At 45.9% G+C, this 26122-nt stretch overlaps 7 non-coding genes and 2 pseudogenes across 7 annotated transcripts; all 9 read right to left on the reverse strand.

The window, feature by feature from the left end:
- Positions 1-17636: 17636 nt before the first annotated feature.
- Positions 17637-17800, reverse strand: LOC135034320 (U1 spliceosomal RNA). Its single transcript, XR_010229568.1, has one exon. It is a non-coding gene; the product is annotated as a U1 spliceosomal RNA (small nuclear RNA).
- Positions 17801-18476: 676 nt separating this feature from the next.
- On the reverse strand, positions 18477-18618 carry LOC135034208 (U1 spliceosomal RNA; annotated as a pseudogene).
- Positions 18619-18770: 152 nt separating this feature from the next.
- LOC135034164 (U1 spliceosomal RNA) lies at positions 18771-18934 on the reverse strand. The gene has a single exon (XR_010229435.1). It is a non-coding gene; the product is annotated as a U1 spliceosomal RNA (small nuclear RNA).
- Positions 18935-19608: 674 nt separating this feature from the next.
- On the reverse strand, positions 19609-19771 carry LOC135034217 (U1 spliceosomal RNA). The gene has a single exon (XR_010229478.1). It is a non-coding gene; the product is annotated as a U1 spliceosomal RNA (small nuclear RNA).
- A 671-nt stretch (positions 19772-20442) lies between these two features.
- LOC135034218 (U1 spliceosomal RNA) lies at positions 20443-20605 on the reverse strand. Its single transcript, XR_010229479.1, has one exon. It is a non-coding gene; the product is annotated as a U1 spliceosomal RNA (small nuclear RNA).
- A 699-nt stretch (positions 20606-21304) lies between these two features.
- On the reverse strand, positions 21305-21439 carry LOC135034213 (U1 spliceosomal RNA; annotated as a pseudogene).
- Positions 21440-21591: 152 nt separating this feature from the next.
- On the reverse strand, positions 21592-21755 carry LOC135034334 (U1 spliceosomal RNA). The gene has a single exon (XR_010229581.1). It is a non-coding gene; the product is annotated as a U1 spliceosomal RNA (small nuclear RNA).
- Positions 21756-22426: 671 nt separating this feature from the next.
- LOC135034184 (U1 spliceosomal RNA) lies at positions 22427-22589 on the reverse strand. Its single transcript, XR_010229454.1, has one exon. It is a non-coding gene; the product is annotated as a U1 spliceosomal RNA (small nuclear RNA).
- A 142-nt stretch (positions 22590-22731) lies between these two features.
- Positions 22732-22895, reverse strand: LOC135034300 (U1 spliceosomal RNA). The gene has a single exon (XR_010229548.1). It is a non-coding gene; the product is annotated as a U1 spliceosomal RNA (small nuclear RNA).
- Between the last annotated feature and the right edge of the window lie 3227 nt (positions 22896-26122).

Here is a 26122-nt window from a genome sequence, read left to right on the forward strand (position 1 = left end):
AAAAAAGGACTCAAAAATCTAAATAAAAATCGTCGGAGGAGAAGCGTAAACTTGCCAATATGCCATTTACCACAAGGAGTGGCAAGGAACGGCTGAGGCCCTGGCCTATTGATAAAGCTAAATATTAATCGTATATAATACCCTTTATGAGGTCTAAGAACACTGTACGCTATCTACGTATGAAGTACCGTAAGGGTACGCTAGTTGCGTAACAATCGCTTTGCCGTGATCGAGACGCTCAAGCGTCACGTTCACTCACGGCCAAGAGATCACAGGCAGGCACGTTATTGGCTGTTAACTAAAGTAATGATTCGCTATAGCGTAGCGAACGCTCGGGACCACGAGGAGATCACCAGCGGAGCTGACGCTCACTATATTAAACCTTTGTATCTAAACCATAAACAGTGTATTGTGCAGTAAAACCTTAGTGTAATGTTAGAGAGTAAATGCAACACAGTATAACCTTATTACCTTAAAAGCTGTTTGAGCGTCACCGACGCTCTGAGAATACTTAATACTATAAGAAATACACAGATACCTGGGCTTAGGGTCCAACGCCTAACATATATATATTTTGAATGATATACTTGTAAAAGAATTAATACAAATACAAATCATACACTACAATAGACTAACTAACCAGGTAACTACACAGTAAATACAATACAATTAAGTTTAAGAGAAAAATGAGAGAAAGAGAAGAGAGAGAGAGATATGGCCCATAATAACAAGAGAGAAACAGCATGATTGCGGAGAAACACTTACGCACAAGGGGAAACGATCGCATGCGCCTCGATATCCAGCTCCCGATTATCAGCAATGAGAACCGTTGAAGAGAGTGAACTGGATATGGTCGGCCTGCCTATTTATGCCCCACACACAATGCAATTCAATGGTCCCTACAATCTTATTGTTCATTGGACACAGGAATTCGGCTTCGCATTATAACAAAAGGTCATAGGTTGATTCATACAGGTGGGCTGTGACTATTTCCAACAGCTCAGGTGGGAGGGAAACTGGGTTTCCCGCCGCATGGGTAATAAAGTGCAAATAAAGAAAATGTTCATAAACTTCTTATGTCCATAACTATTTGCACGAGCGATTGATCTGCTTCAAACTAACACCGGAATATTTCTAATTAAATATTCTTCCGATGGATACTAAACACCACTGTATTACTCCTGTCTGACCCTTCGTATCAAACAAAGAGGGATTTCTCTGTTCATGAACATTCTATATTAACCAAACTTGCAGAATCTATCAAAGGGACCATGATCTACAAAATACATTATATAGTGAAAATATGTAATGATTGAGTCGCACGCTACGATCGCATAAACTCTACCGTAAATACGCATACCATGCGCCTGCGGGTGCCCGCGACTTTGAGTATGCGCACGTACGGGAGAGCGTACGCATGCGCAGCACGGACCTGTGTGAGGTGCAAATATGGTAGTGTGCATAGAGATATTTTTCTGACTTTGACAGTCCACCCTTTGGCTGTCAACAATAACTGCCACTTCCTGAAAACATTTCAAAAGGAGAAAAATATATGTTAGGGGTTAATACATTTACATGGTTGGGTAAGGGAGGAGAGGAGATGGTAGGAAAAGGGTATGACCTAGTGAGATAGCAGAAGCATGTGTGTATGAATCCGTGCTTGGGGGTCATGTATCATCGTGCCGTACGTGTTTTAAATCAAGCTTCGAGGTATTGCGAAGTATACATGTGAATTCCTTCTTATCCCGTGGTACGGGTCTGTGGATGGGCTGTCAAACTTTACCGAGCTCTTTTCGGCTTTGGTTGTAACAAAATGGGGGAGCACATTTTAGTTGATGATACATGAATGGGGGAGATATGTGATTGCTGATATCTGTGCCTGTATTCACTATCGACTATGTGTGTCATTACCTGAGGGTTGTAGAAATGAAGAAAAGACATAATTACGGTAAATGCGGTGGTATTCTATTTCAGGTAAATGTACAGTCGTCGATTGAGGTCTTGTTTGGTGTCTGTTGAATGCAGTCTTCTTTGTGCTTTTGCCCATAAGGTGCGAGCAAAAGCTGTCAATGTCCATAGATTTACAAAAGTGTTGGGCTAGCGTAATTTTAAAATTTCTAGGGAAACTGGGGATCCATGGCATAGTTCATCAAAAATCTGTGTATCAGGTTGTCAATCTTCTTCTTTAATCCCTCTGTTGTCTGTATATCGGCTCATCAAATTCCTCGTCCAAGTGGGTCTTGTTACCTTGGAGAAAACGGAAAAACAGGTGAAAGAAACGGACCGTAGAAATCGCATTTTCATCACATCATTGTTTCTACATTTGGGTCATAAATCAAGTCCAGGTTAATTACAGTTTCCTCACTCCTTAAACTCATTACCCTTGTACGGTGTTTGCACTTCATTAAAGCCTGACCGCATTTAAATATCAATCCAATCGATATGACAACACCTAAGATACATAGGAGAAACTTCCCAACATCCATTATGACTCCTTGAGCCCAGTCTCCTAAACCAGAAAACCAATTTCGCGGGTTCAACCATGACACCCAACCAGTCAGCTCATTACCTACAGCAGCAAGAGTGAGATTGTGTCTCCTGCGAAATTCCCACTTCAATTGGAGAATATCGTCCATCATCTGGTCTATGACCTCGACCGGGTCCTCGGTGCTATTCGTAATATATGTGCAACATTTCACGCTGTATTGTGTTGCCAGTGTGACACAATATCCGCCTGTCACTGCTGTGAGGTAATTGAGAACCATTCTATGCTGTACCAGTTCTGTTTTGTAAGCCTGAAGTTCTCTTCCAGTATACCTAAACGTGTCATCATACATTTCAGTGATATTGTCTAACAAATTTGCGAGCGCCGATATGTATTTATAATTCAGCACTCCTCTAGCGGTGCGGGTGAAATCTAACGCGATTAAGAATTGAATCCCGGTGGATTCACTTATCAGATCAGAGGCCGGATGCTCTGTCTTCTCTATCAGGTGCCTTTTAACAACGTGCTCGTAATGGGTGTGAGTATAAGGAGCTTGGGCACCACGGTGTATGTCTTTCATTTTGTCATGTGATACAGTCATTACTTCAGGCAGTACTCTTCCAATATAACACAATCCTTCAGAGTTTGGGGCAAGCCACTTGTACGCCTTTCTCCCGCATATGAAATATGCATCATCGGGGAGAACATATGGGACGGAGTAGGACATAACCATATTACACACCTTCCATGTGAAATCTCCTAACCCTAATTCTTCCATCTGCTTAGTACACGTATCAGGTTGTACGATATGTGCACAGTATCCTGGTGATACCTCTCCAACTTTGGTAATCCTATTTCCTAAGGTATACCTATACCGGAAAGATTTTCCTCTACTGGCTATGTGGCGTACAAGCTCTGTATCTGTAGGCATTCTATCTGCTCTATGCGAAAAGGTCATGGTGTGGTTACTCCATGACACTTCCCAATTTCCCGGTTTTCGGGGATTGGAGATGTTGAAACATAATAGGGACCTATCCACATGGTATTGGTGGAGCTTCAAACTAGGAGGGCTGGAGATATTAAACCTCCGGTCCACCGGTCTCCCACCATTTAACTCAAGTACCTCCTCTATTGTTAAAGGAAATGGTACTAGCCCTGATTTGCTATGACCCTGAGGTACTTGAGAGCATACCCAACAATCTGTTTTGTTTAACACATTACCCACTAAGGAGTGATAGTCACTCAATGGATGCCGGTCCATATGGATATTAAAACTGGATTGGCATTTCTTAATGCACCCATCCTCAATGACATTGTTACAGAGCCTACAGATACAGTTTTCTTCAGCTAACAATCCTTCACAATTCCATCTATGGTCAATGCTATCGGATCGTTTTCTGATACTCGCCTTTGCTTGTTGATTATGTTGTTCTCGGAAAACTACGCCTCCATCTTTATCATCAGAACCCATTCCAGAACCTCTCTCGACCTCCATGGTACTCTCGCCGGAACAGACTGCTCTGGTCAACATCATGGTCAACAGGAAAATCCGGATCACAGTCTCTTGGGGCAAGTCCATCTTAGGAGGAGACGAAGAAGAATGAGAAGGGGGGAAAAATAATTTGAGGGAGAGGGGATGGGAAGTGGAGAAAAACAATAAAAGGGAACAGGGGATCGACAACTGCTTTTGATCTTGTGGTTCTCGATGCTCAGGTGCCGCCTTAGTCCTCCTGGAACAGACACTCTAGTGATACAACCTCTACCGTCTGTTCCTTATCACAGGACTTCTCTGGATCAACGACCTTTTTACAGTGGGACGAATGAACCCAAGTCTCTCTCTCAGCAACCTTCAATGCTGTAGTGCTAGTCAATAAGACCTGGTATGGTCCTTCCCATCTGTCAATAAGGCAACCTGAGCGTAGAAAATTCCGTATCATTACATAATCCCCAGGTTCAATGTCATGACAATTACTACCTGGTAAATCAGGAATCACTAACTTCAGATTATCATTTTGATTCCTTAACTGTTTACTCATGTTAATCAAGTATTTTACAGTCGCTTCATTGTTACACTTCAAATCATCCTGAGGGTTAATCATAACATGCGGTTGTCGACCAAACAAGATTTCAAAAGGAGACAGATTAAGAGGGGACCTGGGAGTGGTTCTGATGCTGTACAGTACAATGGGTAAAGCTTCTGGCCATGTCAATCCTGTCTCTGCCATCACTTTACTCAGTTTATTTTTAATAGTGCTGTTCACTCTTTCCACTTTCGCACTCGCCTGTGGACGGTATGGAGTGTGCAGCTTGCTATCAATTCCCATCAATTTACACATTCCTTGAAAGACATCACCTGTAAAATGGGTACCCCTATCACTTTCGATAATTCTAGGGATACCATATCTACATACAAATTCCTGCACAATTTTCTTAGCAGTAAACATAGCGGTATTTGTGGCCGCCGGAAATGCTTCGACCCAATTTGAGAAAACATCTATACAAACAAGTACATATTTCAAATTTCGACAAGGGGGTAATTGAATGAAGTCAATCTGTATTACCTGGAAAGGGCCGCCGGCAGGTGGGATATGGGATGGTTCTGTAGGTATTGCCTTTCCAATATTCTTTCTCAAACAGGTAAGGCACGACATGGCTCTTTTACTCGCATGAGAGGAGAATCCTGGGGCGCACCAATATGCTCTTACCAACTTGCACATCCCTTCCTTGCCTAGATGAGTCAGCCCGTGAGCTGCTTCAGCCAAACACGGAAGATATGCTCTGGGGGCCACTGGTTTACCATGTCCATCCGTCCAGAGTCCTGAGGACTCCTGGCCATATCCCTTTGCCCTCCAGACTGCCTTTTCCTGTGTGGAACACAAATTTTGCATCTCACACAACTTCTGTGTGTTGATGGTATTAAATACCATCAGTTGTGTGGTGTCTGTCTGTCTGGGGGTAGCAGCTGCTAACTTAGCTGCTTCGTCTGCTCGGCTGTTACCAAGCGATACTGGGTCTTGGCTATATGTATGTGCTTTACATTTGATAACAGCCACTCTGTCGGGTTCCTGTATCGCTGTTAGAAGCCTTTTTATGTGAGCTGCATGCGCTACCGGTGTACCAGCTGCCGTCATGAAATTTCGGAGGCGCCATAGGGCTCCGAAATCATGGACTACCCCGAATGCGTATCTAGAATCGGTGTAGATATTGGCTGATTTGCCCTTAGCCAATTCACATGCTCTGGTTAGGGCGACCAGTTCAGCAACCTGGGCTGAGTGAGGTGGGCCTAGCGGTTCCGCTTCTATGGTGCCTTGGTCATCTACGACTGCGTATCCAGTACACAAGTCTCCCGAGTCTGACTGTCTATGACAACTACCGTCCGTGTAGAACGTAAGTTCTGCATCTTTCAGTGGGTTGTCACTGATGTCAGGCCTTGCGGTAAAATTTTGGGTCAAATATTCTATACAATCATGAGTGTCTTCCTTTGTATTAAATCCTCCTTCCCCAGTACTCTCATCCTCCACCCTTTGGGTCTGTCTAGACACACTTGGGAGATATGTTGCAGGATTTAATGCACTGCATCTCCTTATGGTGATGTTTACGGGGGCCATTAGTGCCAATTCCCATCTTGTAAACCGCGCTGATGAGACGTGCCTGGTTTGGGCAGAATTTAACAAGGCTGACACTGCATGCGGTGTATGAATTGTGAGGTTGTGACCTAGCACGACGTCTTCGCTTTTCGTTACTAGCAATGCTATCGCAGCAACGCTTCGCAAGCATGTGGGGAGGGATCGCGCTACCGTGTCTAGCTGAGCGCTGTAATATGCTACTGGCCTGCTGGCATCACCGTGCTTTTGGGTTAGTACGCCTGCCGCGCAACCAGCACTTTCTGTTCCGTATAGTTCAAAGGGTTTCCCATAGTCCGGCATACCTAATGCTGGTGCCTGCGTTAGGCACTGTTTAAGTCTCTCAAATGCTGCCTCAGACTCGTCTGTATGCGAAATCCGATCAGGTTTGTTTGAGGAGACCATTTCCTGCAAAGGTAACGCTAAAATGGAAAACCCTGGGATCCAATTACGGCAATACCCACACATTCCTAAAAATGTTCTGATTTGTTGCTGGGTTTGTGGCAGAGTCATGTCTCTAATTGCTTGAATTCTATCAGCGGTCAGGTGTCTCAGTCCTTGTGTTAAACAGTGTCCCAAATATTTTACCTTAGTTTTGCATAATTGCAACTTGTCTTTGGAAACCTTGTGTCCTGTGTCTGAAAGATGAAACAGGAGCTGTTTCGTATCCTTCAGGGATGCCTCCAATGAATCAGAACACAGTAGTAGATCATCCACGTACTGTATTAATACTGATCCACTCACTGGTTGGAAAGACTGTAAACAATCATGCAAAGCCTGAGAAAATATACTTGGGCTATCTATGAATCCTTGTGGTAATCGAGTCCATGTGTATTGGACTCCTCTGTATGTAAATGCGAACAAATATTGACTGTCAGGGTGCAGAGGTACCGAAAAGAAAGCGGAGCAGAGGTCAATAACAGTGAAAAATTTCGCAGTGGGAGGGATTTGCATTAGGATGACAGCTGGATTTGGCACTACGGGGAACTGACTCTCAACTATTTTGTTAATCCCCCTTAGATCCTGCACTAGCCGGTAACCCCTCCCCCCACTCTTTTTCACAGGGAAGATGGGACTATTAGCAGTGCTGGACGTTCTTACCAGAATGCCCTGTTGTAGCAAGCGCTCTATTACTGGGTAAACTCCTAACTCCACCTCTGGCTTCAGAGGGTACTGTGGGATTTTTGGAGCTATCCTACCATCTTTTACTTGTACAACTACCGGAGCTACGTTTGCCATTAATCCAGTGTCCTGTCCATCTTTAGTCCAAAGTGACTCTGGTATCTGAGATGTCATTTCTTCTACTTGGGAGGGAGTCCTATTTGTCATAGTGGTATGTGACATTAATTTTGACGGGGAGTCTAACATGTCTCGTACTTCCTGAGCGTGATTCTCAGGTATGTCCAAGAATACACCTTCAGGAGTACAATAAATGACGCACCCCATTTTACACAGTAAGTCTCTTCCCAGGAGATTGGTCGGTGCCGATGCAGCCAGCAAAAAGGAATGCTTGGTATGTAAAGGCCCTATTGTAATCTCTGCTGGTTTGCTAACAGGGTAATGCTGGACTACTCCTGTTACTCCCACGGCTGGAATTGTCCTACCAGTGGTCCTCATGCCCACTGTCGAATTTATCACTGATTTGGCCGCCCCTGTGTCTACAAGAAAGTTTAATGATTTACCAGCTACATTGATTGCAATTTCTGGTTCACTTCCAAGACTTGCAATCAATTACACTGGCTGCAGATTACAGGTATGGCCACACCCCTATTGGGTATGGTGACCTCCCTGAATCCCGCTGGCAGCAACTACTTGTGAGGGAGTTAGCTGGGAACTTCCAGAGGTTTGCCAATCTCTGTTTGGGGGGTATCTTTTTGTTTCCCCTGCATGTGGCTCATAACTCCGTTTCTGCGGACCTTGCTCCCAATGTCGTGTGTCGTGTCGTTATCTAGGGGGTTGGTATGAGTTTCGTACATTCTTTACTCTACAATCTCGTGCCATGTGTCCCTGTTTATGACAAGAATAACAAGTAACCACACTTGACTTACCCACAGGGTTTGGTGATACAAACAAAGGCTGCCTTGTGGTCAGGGCCTGTATACTTACGGCCATTAACTTATCACTTTGTTGTTCCCTGTGTCTGGTGATGTTCCTATTGTGATCAATAGCAGCCTCTCTCAAAGTAGCCACAGACAGACCTCGCCAACATGGTTGTGTGGTCTGTACCCTAGTCTTCAATGACTCTTTTAAACCATCCATCAGTACCGATACTGCTACTTCTCGATGGTTTATGTTTGTTTTAATGTCCTCTATGCCTGTGTATTTTGCCATTTCTGATAATGCTCTGTGAAAATACTCTGCAGCTGTCTCTGACTCCTTCTGTTTAATGGAGAATATCTTGTTCCATCTGACTACCGCTGGGAAATATTCTTTTAACTGTAAGTTTATTCTTTTTACATTGTCTTTGTTGTACACATCTGTAAGAGGTACATCCTGATCTAATCCGCAATCAGCTAAAAATTGAGTTGCGTCAACATTGGAGGGTAAACATGCTCTCAGCAATATCTGCCAGTCTTTATTGTTGGGCTCTACAGTGTTACCTAAGTCTCTGATGTATTTTTGACTGGCAACTAAATCTTTTCTAGGGTCAGGGAATTCAGACACGATGGTCCTTAATTCCATTCTGGAAAATGGGCTATACATGGCAATGTTCCTCACAGGGGTGACCCCTGTTGTGTCAGTTTTCCCATTTGGAACAGCTATTACCCTAACAGGATTAACTCTAACAACATCACTCTGTGTGGGTTCTACAGCCTGTGGTGAAATGGCTTCAGCATAGTGTATGGTGCCGTACTTACCTGTAGACACGACCTCACCTATCCCTCCGCTAGGGGCCTTTGTTACTAATCTCGTGGGTGGAGCTGTGCCTACTGTGGTCTCTGCTATGGTGGCTGCTAGAGAGAGTGCTGAAATTGTTGCCGATTCGTCTTCTTGATCACACTCCTGAGGAAAGTTCAAAACAGGGTACAACTTGCACGGGTTAATACTTGCGTTGGTTAATTGGTTAACATTATCTTTAACATTTATACAGTTGCTAAGTGTTTGTGTGTTACACCTTAGTGCGTCATTCTCCGCAACCAATTTTTCTCCTGATATGTATGGTGGCGGTGGGGCCGTGGCTATCAGTTTTCTGATTGAGCCAGATCCCGCCGCCTGAGCCAATCCTCTCTGTATGTCACCTTCCTGCTGCCACAACTGCAAATAATCGTAATGTTTGATTCGTCTCTTTGTTGATTTAATGAGACATATCCTTCTCCTTAAATTCGTTAACACTTCTGTGCTGAAGCTACCTACTCTTGGGAATTTCTCCCCGTCATGTACTGTCATTCTCTCCCATTCATCACATAAAGCTTCTGTGTGACTTCCGTATTTCTCACACATTACATACCTTGCCGACCCAATTGGTCGGTTCACTGAATCAACCCGAACCGAGGTTGATCGCCCCCTACCTGAACAAGTGGCCCCCATAGTTCAAAGGTGTTGCTTTATTTAACCAACCCTTACGCAAACCAAATGTCCAAAATAGGCTGACGGTGGCGGTTTACCGAGTACCCCACTCACTCGCCCACGCCGACCAATACGACCTGATCACACCGATATGGTGCTGGCGTACTCGACCTAGGGCCCCTGCGACCTGAACCTCTATTTACTGGAACCTGTGAGGGTGCTCCGAAGAACACTTACTCTTTCCAGTAACTATTGGTTGCTGGATAGTTCCTGAGTGAGCAGCGAACTTCCCTTAAAATAAAAAAAATTACACAAATCACGTTAGAATGTACAAATAGCGTTTATGACCTTCGTACACAAATAGTACCGGTCAGGTTTACTAATGCACACAATTACGTGCGGTACAATCGTTTAGTACACAAGCAACTAATCTTATGTACTGAGCGACCAGTGGAATCGAAAATTTCGGCTGCGAATTCCTTCAGCCAGAGCTTATATGGCCTATATGGGTGTTGCACCAACCCTTTTTTGGTGTTGTGCCTGTGGACTGTATAGCGGACTTCCTTGTCTGCTGTACCTGAACCTGTTGGTCTGCTATGACCTCCTGGTCTGTTACAGTATGACCTCCTGGTCTGCTACACTCTAATGCTCAAATTGTATATTTAACCAGGGATGCCTCCCTAGCCACCATGTACGTCACTTACACGCATGTACCTCACGAGTACTCGACTTTTCTTGTGGTTCAACCTTAAAAATTGTAAAAACAAACACTCACTCACCGCATATACACTTTTGTTTCTATTTCTATTTCTGCGCAGAAATTTCTCTTTAGACCAGATGTGTTACAAATTAGGAGAAGGATCTATTAATTTAAATTTGGAATTAAAAAAAAAATTTGCGCGATTTATCGCCTGGCGTTATTTACCGCGTGGCGCTACTTATCGCGTTGAGAGGAGAGAAAAAAACTTGTGATTTGAGTTTCGTGGGCGTACCCGTACGCTCCGTTGCATAATATACGCTGCGTGCGTCGGCCCTTGGATTGCGTACGCAAGTCTCAGTCTTTTGTTAGAGACACGTGTACGCAAAGCAAAGATCCACCGTAACACAATTTATACGTTTATCAACTATAGAACTGGCAAACAGGAGAGTGACATACGAAAATACACCAATGAAAAGGAAATGCAGATATATATGTGTGCGTGCGTGTGTACGCAAGACAGAAAAATAAACAGTTTTAAAAAGACACTATTGTTTTGTTCTTACCTCCGGTTCCCGGATTCCTTCAGCACCCTTTACTAAGAGAAGCAGACGCTTATCCAAAATGCACTACGAGGAATATGATCTCCCGCCCTTTGCTGCTGGATAATGTCTGCTGAAATTACCTAGTGCAGATATGTGAAGGACAGGGCGAGCCGCCAATTGATAAAGCTAAATATTTATCGTATATAATACCCTTTATGAGGTCTAAGAACACTGTACACTATCTACGTATGAAGTACCGTAAGGGTACGCTAGTTGCGTAACAATCGCTTTGCCGTGATCGAGACGCTCAAGCGTCACGTTCACTCACGGCCAAGAGATCACAGGCAGGCACGTTATTGGCTGTTAACTAAAGTAATGATTCGCTATAGCGTAGCGAACGCTCGGGACCACGAGGAGATCACCAGCGGAGCTGACGCTCACTATATTAAACCTTTGTATCTAAACCATAAACAGTGTATTGTGCAGTAAAACCTTAGTGTAATGTTAGAGAGTAAATGCAACACAGTATAACCTTATTACCTTAAAAGCTGTTTGAGCTTCACCGACGCTCTGAGAATACTTAATACTATAAGAAATACACAGATACCTGGGCTTAGGGTCCAACGCCTAACATATATATATTTTGAATGATATACTTGTAAAAGAATTAATACAAATACAAATCATACACTACAATATAACATAGACTAACTAACCAGGTAACTACACAGTAAATACAATACAATTAAGTTTAAGAGAAAAATGAGAGAAAGAGAAGAGAGAGAGAGATATGGCCCATAATAACAAGAGAGAAACAGTATGATTGCGGAGAAACACTTACGCACAAGGGGAAACGATCGCATGCGCCTCGATATCCAGCTCCCGATTATCAGCAATGAGAACCGTTGAAGAGAGTGAACTGGATATGGTCGGCCTGCCTATTTATGCCCCACACACAATGCAATTCAATGGTCCCTACAATCTTATTGTTCATTGGACACAGGAATTCGGCTTCGCATTATAACAAAAGGTCATAGGTTGATTCATACAGGTGGGCTGTGACTATTTCCAACAGCTCAGGTGGGAGGGAAACTGGGTTTCCCGCCGCATGGGTAATAAAGTGCAAATAAAGAAAATGTTCATAAACTTCTTATGTCCATAACTATTCGCACGAGCGATTGATCTGCTTCAAACCAACACCGGAATATTTCTAATTAAATATTCTTCCGATGGATACTAAACACCACTGTATTACTCCTGTCTGACCCTTCGTATCAAACAAAGAGGGATTTCTCTGTTCATGAACATTCTATATTAACCAAACTTGCAGAATCTATCAAAGGGACCATGATCTACAAAATACATTATATAGTGAAAATATGTAATGATTGAGTCGCACGCTACGATCGCATAAACTCTACCGTAAATACGCATACCATGCGCCTGCGGGTGCCCGCGACTGTGAGTATGCGCACGTACGGGAGAGCGTACGCATGCGCAGCACGGACCTGTGTGAGGTGCAAATATGGTAGTGTGCATAGAGATATTTTTCTGACTTTGACACTATGTTCATGGCTAGTGGTTAAGCTTCACATGAGAATGGAAGCACTCAGCCTCTCGCTAGAAAAATGAAAAGACTTAAGCTGGCAAAAGCACAGCAAAGAACTGTGCGTTCTTCAAAATCACAAATCCACAAGGAGAGTCCAATTGTGTCGGTTGCGATGCCTGACCTTCCCAACACTGGACGTGAAGAGCATGCACCTTCCACCATTTGCACACCCCCTGCAAGTGCTGGAAGGAGCACCCACAGTCCAGTTCCTGATAGTCAGATTGAAGATGTCAGTGTTGAAGTACACCAGGATGAGGAGGATATGGGTGTTGCTGGCGCTGGGGAGGAAATTGACAAGGAGGATTCTGATGGTGAGGTGGTTTGTTTAAGTCAGGCACCCGGGGAGACACCTGTTGTCCGTGGGAGGAATATGGCCATTGACATGCCTGGTGAAAATACCAAAAAAATCAGCTCTTCGGTGTGGAAGTATTTCAACAGAAATGCGAACAACAGGTGTCAAGCCGTGTGTTGCCTTTGTCAAGCTGTAATAAGTAGGGGTAAGGACGTTAACCACCTCGGAACATCCTCCCTTATACGTCACCTGCAGCGCATTCATCATAAGTCAGTGACAAGTTCAAAAACTTTGGGCGACAGCGGAAGCAGTCCACTGACCAGTAAATCCCTTCCTCTTGTAACCAAGCTCACGCAAACCACCCCACCAACTCCCTCAGTGTCAATTTCCTCCTTCCCCAGGAATGCCAATAGTCCTGCAGGCCATGTCACTGGCAATTCTGACGAGTTCTCTCCTGCCTGGGATTCCTCCGATGCATCCTTGAGTGTAACGCCTACTGCTGCTGGCGCTGCTGTTGTTGCTGCTGGGAGTCGATGGTCATCCCAGATAACTGAGGCCTTGGCATCCTGGGTGGTGAGAAACGTGGTTCCGGTATCCATCATTACTTCAGAGCCAACTATAGACTTGATTGAGGTACTGTGTCCCCGGTACCAAATACCATCTAGGTTCCATTTCTCTAGGCAGGCGATACCGAAAATGTACACAGACCTCAGAAAAAGACTCACCAGTGTCCTAAAAAATGCAGTTGTACCCAATGTCCACTTAACCACGGACATGTGGACAAGTGGGGCAGGGCAGACTCAGGACTATATGACTGTGACAGCCCACTGGGTAGATGTATTGACTCCCGCCGCAAGAACAGCAGCGGCGGCACCAGTAGCAGCATCTCGCAAATGCCAACTCTTTCCTAGGCAGGCTACGCTTTGTATCACCGCTTTCCAGAATACGCACACAGCTGAAAACCTCTTACGGCAACTGAGGAAGATCATCGCAGAATGGCTTACCCCAATTGGACTCTCCTGTGGATTTGTGGCATCGGACAACGCCAGCAATATTGTGCGTGCATTATATCTGGGCAAATTCCAGCACGTCCCATGTTTTGCACATACCTTGAATTTGGTGGTGCAGAATTATTTAAAAAACGACAGGGGCGTGCAAGAGATGTTGTCGGTGGCCAGAAGAATTGCGGGACACTTTCGGCGTACAGGCACCACGTACAGAAGACTGGAGCAACACCAAAAACGCCTGAACCTGCCCTGCCATCATCTGAAGCAAGAAGTGGTAACGAGGTGGAATTCAACCCTCTATATGCTTCAGAGGATGGAGGAGCAGCAAAAGGCCATTCAAGCCTATACATCTGACCACGATATAGGAGGTGGAATGCACCTGTCTCAAGCGCAGTGGAGAATGATTTCAACGTTGTGCAAGGTTCTGCAACCTTTTGAACTTGCCACACGTGAAGTCAGTTCAGACACTGCCAGCCTGAGTCAGGTCATTCCCGTCATCAGGCTTTTGCAGAAGAAGCTGGAGACATTGAAGGAGGAGCTAAGACAGAGCGATTCCGCTAGGCATGTGGGACTTGTGGATGAAGCCCTTCATTCACTTAACCAGGATTCACGGGTGGTCAATCTGTTGAAATCAGAGCACTACATTTTGGCCACCGTGCTCGATCCTAGATTTAAAACCTACGTTGTATCTCTCTTTCCGGCAGACACAAGTCTGCAGGGGTTCAAAGACCTGCTGGTGAGAAAATTATCAAGTCAAGTGGAACTTGATCGGTCAACAGCTCCTCCTTCACATTCTCCCGCAATTGGGGGTCTGAGGAAAAGGCTCAGAATTCCGAGCCCACCCGCTGGCGGTGATGCAGGGCAGTCTGGAGCGACTGCTGATGCTGACATCTGGTCCGGACTGAAGGACCTGCCAACGATTACGGACATGTCGTCTACTGTCACTGCATATGATTCTCTCACCATTGAAAGAATGGTGGAGGATTATATGAGTGACCACATCCAAGTAGGCACGTCAGACAGTCCGTACGTATACTGGCAGGAAAAAGAGGCAATTTGCGGCCCTTGCACAAACTGGCTTTATTCTACCTAAGTTGCCCTCCCACAAGTGTGTACTCCGAAAGAGTGTTTAGTTCCGCCGCTCACCTTGTCAGCAATCGGCGTACGAGGTTACTTCCAGAAAATGTGGAGAAGATGATGTTTATTAAAATGAATTATAATCAATTGCTCCGTGGAGACATTGACCAGCGGCAATTGCCTCCACAAAGTACACAGGGAGCTGACATGGTGGATTCCAGTGGGGACGAATTGATAATCTGTGAGGAGGGGGATGTACACGGTGATGAATCGGAGGATGATGATGAGGTGGACATCTTGCCTCTGTAGAGCCAGTTTGTGCAAGGAGAGATTAATTGCTTCTTTTTTGGTGGGGGTCCAAACCAACCCGTCATTTCAGTCACAGTCGTGTGGCAGACCCTGTCACTGAAATGATGGGTTGGTTAAAGTGTGCATGTCCTGTTTATACAACATAAGGGTGGGTGGGAGGGCCCAAGGACAATTCCATCTTGCACCTCATTTTTCTTTCATTTTTCTTTGCGTCATGTGCTGTTTGGGGAGTGTTTTTTGGAAGGGCCATCCTGCGTGACACTGCAGTGCCACTCCTAGATGGGCCAGGTGTTTGTGTCGGCCACTTGGGTCGCTGAGCTTAGTCACACAGCTACCTCATTGCGCCTCTTTTTTTCTTTGCGTCATGTGCTGTTTGGGGAGTGTTTTTTGGAAGGGCCATCCTGCGTGACACTGCAGTGCCACTCCTAGATGGGCCAGGTGTTTGTGTCGGCCACTTGGGTCGCTGAGCTTAGTCACACAGCTACCTCATTGCGCCTCTTTTTTTCTTTGCGTCATGTGCTGTTTGGGGAGTGTTTTTGGAAGGGCCATCCTGCGTGACACTGCAGTGCCACTCCTAGATGGGCCAGGTGTTTGTGTCGGCCACTTGGGTCGCTGAGCTTAGTCACACAGCTACCTCATTGCGCCTCTTTTTTTCTTTGCGTCATGTGCTGTTTGGGGAGTGTTTTTTGGAAGGGCCATCCTGCGTGACACTGCAGTGCCACTCCTAGATGGGCCAGGTGTTTGTGTCGGCCACTTGGGTCGCTGAGCTTAGTCATCCAGCGACCTCGGTGCAAATTTTAGGACTAAAAATAATATTGTGAGGTGTGAGGTGTTAAGAATAGACTGAAAATGAGTGGAAATTATGGTTATTGAGGTTAATAATACTTTGGGATCAAAATGACTCCCAAATTCTATGATTTAAGCTGTTTTTTAGGGTTTTTTGAAAAAAACACCCGAATCCAAAACACACCCGAATCCGACAAAAAAAATTCGGTGAGGTTTAGCCAAAACGCGTTCGAACCCAAAACACGGCCGCGGAACCGAACCCAAAACCAAAACACAAAACCCGAAAAATTTCCGGTGCACATCTCTAGTGGCCATGCCCTGTCACTGTGCAGGAGCCAGCACCGCTCACACACTAGTCCCCGGTGCAGCCCCCAACCCCAGGGACACCCGGAGCAACAAAATGTAGATTCAGGCCACCAGGCCACGCCCCTACCTATGAAACCATGCCTCCTTTTTACCATTGCGCTGCTTATCTGCGCGCACTGCATTACAATCTCCCTCGCCACCTCTCTGGGTGTCACCAGTGATAGTGACACCTCTGCCATGCTTGTAGCAGCTGGTCCTAAGATCTACGCCTCAAGCCCTGAGTGTTTGCCCTTGTGACTTGTTGATCATCATAGCAAAGCAGATGCTTACAGAAAACTGCAGGGGCTTAGATTGAAAATAAAAAAAATTGATGGGTATAAGGTAGAGAGGAGCGGGTTCGGTTCTCCGAGAACCGAATTCCACATGAACTCTACGTGGTTTACACTGGTCCGAGGCAGGCTCGGTTGTTCCCGCCTGACTCGGAAAACCTGAACAAGGGAAAATGTCATCATCCCGCTGTCGGATTCTCGCGAGATTCGGATTCCATATAAAGAGCTGCGCGTTGCCGCCATTTTTACTCGTGCATTGAAGAGAGAGCGGAGAGGACGTGGCTATGTTCTCTCAGTGGAAATCTCAATATCAGTGCTCAGTATCAGTGGATACTTATTGCTGCTCAGTAATACCAGTAGTGTGTCTCTCCTGCTCAGTGTCAGTTCTCAGTAGTATCCTCATCAGTGCTCAGTATCACTGCTCATTGTCTTGTGCTGCATTGTTGTGCTCAGCATACTACAGTACATTACTAATAGTCCAGTGCTGCATCTTGCTGCTCAGTGTCAGTTCTAGTATCCTCATCAGTGCTCACTATCACTGCTCATTGCATTGTGGTGTTCTGTATACTACAGTAACATAGTAATATAGTAACATATAGTAACATAGTTTTTGAGGTTGAATAGAGGCAAATTGCCCATCGTGTTCAACCTGTTTTAAGTTGTGATGATTCTACATACTTGCTGAATAATGTTTTATGACAAGTTAGCTACTACAACTCATGTTACCCCCGGATTAACCATGTTGATATTTTAAGTATTATAACCTTGGATAGCTTTTTCATTCAGAAATGTATCCATTCCTTTTTTAAATCCAATTACAGAGTCCGCCATTACCACCTTCCCTGGCAGGGAATTCCACATCCTGATTGCCCTAACAGTGAAGATCATAGTATCTCACCTGGCAGGTAAGTAGGAGTTGGGCCAGAGCTGTGGAGGATTGCTGCTTGGGCACCCCCTGTCAAGTGAAGGAGATCCAACTGAGGCAGCACAAGGGAACTCTCGAAAGAAGAACAAGGCTAGAGGAAGATCTGAGACAAAGAAATCTGACTTTTACCAGAGCTGACCAGAGGAAAGCACAAACACAGTCCCCCACTACCACAAATAATGCAGTCGAGTTTCCCACATTTGGGGAAATCACAGGGGTCAGCATACCCAGAATGCAATGAATGAACCTCACCCTGGGAGAACAATCTTCATGACCATGGTATCGCCTATGCAAAATAAGTATGATTTGGGATAGGGCTGGGGAGGGCCGCTGCTCAGGCACATCTCTGTCAAGTATAGGAGATTCAACTGAGGCAGCACAAGGGAACTCTCATCTGGGGACAACAACTGCAGGGAGAACACATATTTTCAGATGAACATGGGAGGGCAGAAGGCTGCCTAATACTGAAGCACCCCCAAACAACAAACCAAATGCAACAACTAGTACAAGCATTCCTGGGGGAAGTTCTGCAGAAGACGGATTTGCATACGGTGATGTCATCCAAGCAGTGGGCCAAAGTTGGCTGGAACCCTCATCTGCATATGAAAAGAGAAAAGGGGTATGCAGGGCATGGCGGCCTTTTGCGGCGCTTGGATGACCCTTAGTTCGCATTAAACCCCTTCACCCTCCTACGGTGTGGGGCTCATGTTGACAATGCCCCAGCCCCTGAAGCATTCAAGCTGATTTCTTACAGCAGCTTGGCACTGTAACAGCTCCAGAGCTGCTCTGTAAGGCAAGTAAAAGGGTGTGTAGTTTGCATTGTGCATTGGAAGGCACAAAGTAAGCAGACAGGAGGAGAAGTCAGGATAGTACACAAGGGTATAAAAGGGAGGGGCTCAAGAAAAAAGAAGTGGAAACAGACAGCAAACTAGGCTGGAGAGAGACCTGAGACAAAGAGATCTGAATTATATGAGAGCCGACCAGGGGAAACACAAATTATGCAGTCAAGTTTCCCACATTTGGGGAAATCGCAGGGGCAGCACACCCAGAGTGCAATGGGTGAGCCTTGCCCTGGGAGAAGCACCTTCATGATCATAGTATCTCACCTGGCAGGTAAGTAGGAGTTGGGCTTGAGCTGGGGAGGGTCGCTGCTCGGGCACCCCCCTGTCAAGTGAAGGAGATCCAACTGAGGCAGCACAAGAGAACTCTCGAAAGAAGAACAAGGCAAGAGGAAGATCTGAAACAAACAAATCTGACTTTTACCAGAGCTGACCAGAGGAAAACACAAACACAGTCCCCCACTACCACAAATAATGCAGTCGAGTTATCCACATTTGGGGAAATCACAGGGGTCAGCATACCCAGAATGCAATGAATGAACCTCACCCTGGGAGAATAATCTTCATGACCATGGTATCTCCTATGCAAAATAAGTATGATTTGGGATAGGGCTGGGGAGGGCCGCTGCTCAGGCACATCTCTGTCAAGTAAAGGAGATTCAACTGAGGCAGCACAAGGGAACTCTCATCTGGGGACAACAACTGCAGGGAGAACACATATTTTCAGATGAACATGGGAGGGCAGAAGGCTGCCTAATACTGAAGCACCCCCAAACAACAAACCAAATGCAACAACTAGTGCAAGCATTCCTGGGGGAAGGCCTGCCGCAGATGGATTTGCATATGGTGATGTCATCCAAGCAGTGGGTCAAAGTTGGCTTCAACCCTCGTCTGCATATGAAAAGAGAAAAGGGGCGTGCAGGGCATGGCGGCCTTTAGCGGCGCTTGGATGACCCTTAGTTTGCATTAAACACCCCCACCCTCCTTCGGTGTTGGTCTCATGTTGGCCATGCCCCAGCCCCTGAAGCATTCAAGCTGATTTCTTGCAGCAGCTTGGCACTGTAACAGCTCCAGAGCTGCTCTGTAAGGCAAGTAAAAGGGTGTGGGCCCTGCAGCACTACCTGTAGTTTGCATTGTGCATTGGTAGGCACAAAGTAAGCAGAGAGGAGGAGAAGTCAGGATAGTGCACAAGGGTATAAAAGGGAGGGGCTCAAGAAAAAAGAAGTGGAAACAGACAGCAAACTAGGCTGTAGAGAGACCCGAGACAAAGAGATCTGAATTATACGAGAGCCGACCAGGGGAAACACAAATTCTGCAGTCAAGTTTCCCACATTTGGGGAAATCGCAGGGGCAGCACACCCAGAGTGCAATGGGTGAGCCTTGCCCTGGGAGAAGCACCTTCATGATCATAGTATCTCACCTGGCAGGTAAGTAGGAGTTGGGCTAGAGCTGGGGAGTGTCGCTGCTCGGGCACATCTCTGTCAAGTAAAGGAGATTCAACTGAGGCAGCACAAGGGAACTCTCATCTGGGGACAACAACTGCAGGGAGAACACATATTTTCAGATGAACATGGGAGGGCAGAAGGCTGCCTAATACTGAAGCACCCCCAAACAACAAACCAAATGCAACAACTAGTGCAAGCATTCCTGGGGGAAGGCCTGCAGCAGATGGATTTGCATATGGTGATGTCATCCAAGCAGTGGGTCAAAGTTGGCTTCAACCCTCGTCTGCATATGAAAAGAGAAAAGGGGCGTGCAGGGCATGGCGGCCTTTTGCGGCGCTTGGATGACCCCTAGTTCGCATTAAACACCTCCACCCTCCTTCGGTGTGGGGCTCATGTTGGCTATGCCCCAGGCCCTGAAGCATACAAGCTGATTTCTTGCAGCAGCTGGGCACTGTAACAGCTCTAGAGCTGCTCTGTACGGCAAGTAAAAGGGTGTGGGCCCTGCAGCACTACCTGTAGTTTGCATTGTGCATTGGAAGGCACAAAGTAAGCAGACGGGAGAAGTCAGGATAGTGCCCAATGGCATAGAAGGGAGCAGCTCAAGAAAAGAGAAGTGGAAACAGACAGCAAACTAGGCTGTAGAGAGACCCGAGACAAAGAGATCTGAATTATACGAGAGCCGACCAGGGGAAACACAAATTCTGCAGTCAAGTTTCCCACATTTGGGGAAATCGCAGGGGCAGCACACCCAGAGTGCAATGGGTGAGCCTTGCCCTGGGAGAAGCACCTTCATGATCATAGTATCTCACCTGGCAGGTAAGTAGGAGTTGGGCTAGAGCTGGGGAGGGTCGCTGCTCGGGCACATCTCTGTCAAGTAAAGGAGATTCAACTGAGGCAGCACAAGGGAACTCTCATCTGGGGACAACAACTGCAGGGAGAACACATATTTTCAGATGAACATGGGAGGGCAGAAGGCTGCCTAATACTGAAGCACCCCCAAACAACAAACCAAATGCAACAACTAGTGCAAGCATTCCTGGGGGAAGGCCTGCAGCAGATGGATTTGCATATGGTGATGTCATCCAAGCAGTGGGTCAAAGTTGGCTTCAACCCTCATCTGCATATGAAAAGAGAAAAGGGGCGTGCAGGGCATGGCGGCCTTTTGCGGCGCTTGGATGACCCCTAGTTCGCATTAAACACCTCCACCCTCCTTCGGTGTGGGGCTCATGTTGGCTATGCCCCAGGCCCTGAAGCATACAAGCTGATTTCTTGCAGCAGCTGGGCACTGTAACAGCTCTAGAGCTGCTCTGTATGGCAAGTAAAAGGGTGTGGGCCCTGCAGCACTACCTGTAGTTTGCATTGTGCATTGGAAGGCACAAAGTAAGCAGACGGGAGAAGTCAGGATAGTGCCCAATGGCATAGAAGGGAGCAGCTCAAGAAAAGAGAAGTGGAAACAGACAGCAAACTAGGCTGGAGAGAGACCTGAGACAAAGAGATCTGAATTATACGAGAGCCGACTAGGGGAAACACAAATTATGCAGTCAAGTTTCCCACATTTGGGGAAATCGCAGGAGCAGCACACCCAGAGTGCAATGGGTGAGCCTTGCCCTGGGAGAAGCACCTTCATGATCATAGTATCTCACCTGGCAGGTAAGTAGGATTTGGGCTAGAGCTGGGGAGGGTCGCTGCTCGGGTACCCCCCTGTCAAGTGAAGGAGATCCAACTGAGGCAGCACAAGGGAACTCTCGAAAGAAGAACAAGGCTAGAGGAAGATCCGAGACAAAGAAATCTGACTTTTACCAGAGCTGACCAGAGGAAAGCACAAACACAGTCCCCCACTACCACAAATAATGCAGTCGAGTTTCCCATATTTGGGGAAATCACAGGGGTCAGCATACCCAGAATGCAATGAATGAACCTCACCCTGGGAAAACAATCTTCATGACCATGGTATCGCCTATGCAAAATAAGTATGATTTGGGATAGGGCTGGGGAGGGCCGCTGCTCAGGCACATCTCTGTCAAGTAAAGGAGATTCAACTGAGGCAGCACAAGGGAACTCTCATCTGGGGACAACAACTGCAGGGAGAACACATATTTTCAGATGAACATGGGAGGGCAGAAGGCTGCCTAATACTGAAGCACCCCCAAACAACAAACCAAATGCAACAACTAGTGCAAGCATTCCTGGGGGAAGGCCTGCAGCATATGGATTTGCATATGGTGATGTCATCCAAGCAGTGGGTCAAAGTTGGCTTCAACCCTCATCTGCATGTGAAAAGAGAAAAGGGGCGTGCAGGGCATGGCGGCCTTTTGCGGCGCTTGGATGACCCCTAGTTCGCATTAAACATCTCCACCCTCCTTCGGTGTGGGGCTCATGTTGGCTATGCCTCAGCCCCTGAATCATTCAAGCTGATTTCTTGCAGTAGCTGGGCTCTGTAACAGCTCCAGAGCTGCTCTGTACGGCAAGTAAAAGGGTGTGGGCCCTGCAGCACTACCTGTAGTTTGCATTGTGCATTGGAAGGCACAAAGTAAGCAGACGGGAGAAGTAAGGATAGTGCGCAAGGGTATAGAAGGGAGCGGCTCAAGAAAAGAGAAGTGGAAACAGACAGCCAACTAGGCTGGAGAGAGACCTGAGACAAAGAGATCTGAATTATACGAGAACCGACCAGGGGAAACACAAATTATGCAGTCAAGTTTCCCACATTTGGGGAAATCGCAGGAGCAGCACACCCAGAGTGCAATGGGTGAGCCTTGCCCTGGGAGAAGCACCTTCATGATCATAGTATCTCACCTGGCAGGTAAGTAGGAGTTGGGCTAGAGCTGGGGAGGGTCGCTGCTCGGGTACCCCCCTGTCAAGTGAAGGAGATCCAACTGAGGCAGCACAAGGGAACTCTCGAAAGAAGAACAAGGCTAGAGGAAGATCTGAGACAAAGAAATCTGACTTTTACCAGAGGAAAGCACAAACACAGTCCCCCACTACCACAAATAATGCAGTCGAGTTTCCCACATTTGGGGAAATCACAGGGGTCAGCATACCCAGAATGCAATGAATGAACCTCACCCTGGGAGAACAATCTTCATGACCATGGTATCTCCTATGCAAAATAAGTATGATTTGGGATAGGGCTGGGGAGGGCCACTGCTCAGGCACATCTCTGTCAAGTAAAGGAGAGATGGTCTGCCAGATTACATAATGCATACCAGAGCCATAACTAGACTTTTTGGTGCCCTGTGACAGAGAATTATATGCCCCCCCCCCCCTCCCCATTTTTGCAATATGGACAAAAGGTGCATGCCTTGTGGGGAAGGGGCATAACAAGATTGGTCTCAGAGAAAGCACATGAGATATGAAGATATATCTAGTATACCTGACACTCAATGGTTTGTGGTATTGCCGGGGTGCCCTCCTTAAATGCATATACAGTCACACATGGCATGTTTGTGCAAATGGCATATCAGCAGTCAGCACTAACTGGTGACATGCCATTTGTACAAGTAAGCCATGTGTGACTAATATATAAACATGCTTTATTAAATAACACCTCAAACTATCATACCCAGGATTCAAACCTATAACCTGTTGAATTCTAATCAAACACCCTACCCATTGAGCTACTTGATCCTGCATCTTTTCTAACCTCCAAAAACAGATTCAGTTGCATTTTCCAGCGTGTTTTGTTTGCGCCTTTGCAAATGTCTTACATCGACAAACTTATTTAGTACTATTTTGCAAATAGGGTTACATTGTCGCAACATTGTGTTCCCTAATTGCTTGATTTTTTAAATGCAACAATTGATAAAGACACCTGATAATTGCTCTGTGGAGTCTTATTTTGTGTTTTGTGTTTAGTCTTTAGATCTGAATTTGAATGTACTTGTGAACTAACTTAATTTCCTACTTCTAAATTCATTCCTAAATTCACTACTTACATGAATCCTGTAGTTGGGCATTTTGGGACTTCGATTGTGGGCATTGTTTTGTGTCCAGACCAGCAGCAGGTGGTGTGCATTTGCTGGAAAGGCATCGAAGACCTCCGATATGCTGCATCTCCTGATGTGTGTCTCCCTCAAGTGGCTGTCAGCAAATGCCTGCTAGACACCCCATTCCAAGCTGATTGTGACATCATGGAACATGCATCATAGAACAGGCATGCTAAAACATGGGTCTTCAACCTGCGACCCTCCAGCTGCTGTGGAACTACACATCCCAGCATGCCCTGCCTCAGTTTTAGCATACCTTAATAGCAAAACTGTGGCAGGGCATGCTGGGATGTGTAGTTTCACAGCAGCTGGAGGGCCACAGGATGAAGACCCATGTGCTAGAGCCAAGCCGCAGGTACATTGAATGCTAGCAAGCTGAATATTTAAATCCTTTTTGTTCCGCAGCATTCCAATGCGGAAGATTCCATGGAACCAGAGATCCTTCCATTGAGAAGGACATGCTGCCTCGATGACTACACTGTGCAAATTAAATCACGGAGCCAGTTGGCTTGTGGGTGGCTCTGGTGACTGGGTGGTTGGGTGGGTGGTGTGTCGGAAGTGGAGCGCATGCAAATGATTGTGTATCATCCAGCTAGTGAGAGAGAAAACTCATGCAGGAGTGTGCCTGCTTGTCAGTGGGTTATGCACCTTGCCAGACGTTAAATCTACATAGAGCAGCTGGAGGGGACAAGAGCAGGTTTGCAAAATATAGATAGAAGAGCATATATGCTGGCGCATTCTCCATGATTGTGTCAGCTTATGTTTTGGTGCACTGCACTTTCCTCCACTAAGTTTTAGCCATTTTTGTTAAGCTCAAGTGTAGTTGCTTCTCGGCCTTTTGGCTGTGATCTTGTATCGTGGTTGAAGGGTCTGCTGGAGGGAGGGATTGTTTTCTTCATTGGCGAAAGACCAAAGATATTCCAGGATGGAAGGCTTGGGAACACTATCTGTTTTTCAGTTGTGGAAGAGCACAGAGGTCGGATTGGACTACATTCTATAATAAAGGATATCTTTCTATTTATTGACCCTCCCCTTATATGTGTCTGTGTTACAAAAAAGCTTCGGTTTTGTGAATCCCTCACCCTCTTACACTCCACACCCATAGCCTTATTAACTGTTGTATTATTGTATAGTTTAAATGTATAGTGCAGTTCATGATTTATAGTGTAGACTGGCCTGTGCTGTAGTTCTTGAACTGTACTATACCGTCAGCATTTGTATTGTGTTTTGGCTGTGCTGCAACACTGTATTTATGTGTGCAATGTTTATGTATGTTTTTTTTTATGTCAATAAAGACTGCTTTTTCAAGCCAATATCTGAAAACAATCAATGTTTATCTTTGATGGCAATAAAAGTGGTATGATATTTGATGCTTTTGAAATCCAATATCTGATATGTCCCCTATCTGGGAACCATATATTAAATGGCTTTTCAGAAAAGGGAGATGGGAGAAGAGCTTTCAGTACTTGTAGGACCGATGCACATAAAGAAGCAAAAAAACATACATAAACATTACACACATAAGTACCGCGTTGCGGCACAGCCAAAACACAATAGAAATGCTGACGGTATAGTACAGTTCAAGAACTACAGCACAGGCCAGCCTACACTATAAATCATGAACTGCACTATACATTTAAACTGTACAATAATACAACAGTTAATAAGGCTATGGGTGTGGAGTGTAAGAGGGTGAGGGAATCACAAGCCCGAAGCTTTATTGAAAGACTGACACATATAAGGGGAGGATTAATAAATAGAAAGACATCCTTTACTATAGAATGTAGTCCAATCCGGTCTTTCAACTCTTCCACAATTGAAAAACGGATAGTGTTCCCAAGCCTTCCATCCTGGAATATCTTTGGTCTTTCGCCAATGAAGAAAGCAATCCCTCCCTCCAGCAGACCCTTCAACCACAATACAAGATCACAGCCAAAAGGCCGAGAAGCAACTACACTTGAGCTTAACAAAAATGGCTAAAACTTAGTGGAGGAAAGTGCAGTGCACCAAAACATAAGCTGACACAATCATGGAGAATGCGCCAGCATATATGCTCTTCTATCTATATTTTGCAAACCTGCTCTTGTCCCCTCCAGCTGCTCTATGTAGATTTAACGTCTGGCAAGGTGCATAACCCACTGACAAGCAGGCACACTCCTGCATGAGTTTTCACTCTCACTAGCTGGATGATACACAATCATTTGCATGTGCGCCACCTCCGACACACCACCCACCCAACCACCCAACCACCCAGTCACCAGAGCCACCCACAAACCAACTGGCTCTGTGATTTAATTTGCACAGTGTAGTCATCCAGGCAGCATGTCCTTCTCAATGGAAGGATATCTGGTTCCATGG

This window comes from Pseudophryne corroboree, unplaced genomic scaffold (genome assembly GCF_028390025.1).
Source record: "Pseudophryne corroboree isolate aPseCor3 unplaced genomic scaffold, aPseCor3.hap2 scaffold_580, whole genome shotgun sequence".
Taxonomy (NCBI): Eukaryota; Metazoa; Chordata; class Amphibia; order Anura; family Myobatrachidae; genus Pseudophryne; species Pseudophryne corroboree.